The sequence below is a fragment of the Thunnus maccoyii genome, chromosome 11, assembly GCF_910596095.1.
Source record: "Thunnus maccoyii chromosome 11, fThuMac1.1, whole genome shotgun sequence".
NCBI classification, from domain to species: domain Eukaryota; kingdom Metazoa; phylum Chordata; class Actinopteri; order Scombriformes; family Scombridae; genus Thunnus; species Thunnus maccoyii.
The window spans coordinates 7,594,042-7,594,514 of record NC_056543.1 but is presented as its reverse complement, the minus strand read 5'-3'; the positions used below and the strand labels follow the sequence as shown (position 1 = coordinate 7,594,514).

At 34.9% G+C, this 473-nt stretch overlaps 1 protein-coding gene across 2 annotated transcripts in view; it reads right to left on the bottom strand.

Moving 5' to 3' along the window:
- The window catches only part of tfpia (tissue factor pathway inhibitor a), a 40,958-nt gene continuing 40,485 nt past the window's right edge, over positions 1 to 473 (bottom strand). For both annotated transcript variants that reach the window (XM_042426575.1, XM_042426574.1), the window contains one exon: positions 1 to 473. This exon is cut by the window's right edge and continues 442 nt beyond it. The gene's annotated coding sequence lies outside the window, so the exon portion shown is untranslated.

Here is a 473-nt window from a genome sequence, read left to right as displayed (position 1 = left end):
AGAGGATAGTTGACATTTATTATATAAAGTTCAAATGATTACAGCCATGGTTATAAAACAAGACAGTTGAAGCAAATACTTTGCAGCCAAGTGCCTCTCTGAAAACTTACTTTACACAACACTGCCCCCCTCTGTTTTATCTCACAAACAACACCAGCAGGACTGCAATAGTGATTTATGAACCTGCATATTATTGATTAAAAAAACAGAAAACATGTTTAATCTCACAGAAAATACAGCAGTCATTACATTGTTCACAGTGATTCATCGCTGTGAGGACATGGTTATCTTGATTAATGTGTTTGCTGGGGAACATATCTTTATATTGTTGTCGCTGATCCTGGGATAAGGATTGTCACCCAGTTTAATCTGCTAATGTTGTTGTTCACATTGATTAACAATAGTGGAGTTATATCACAACCATTGTGGAAAAAAAACATCAGTCACTGTACAGTATAAACATAAAATAGCAT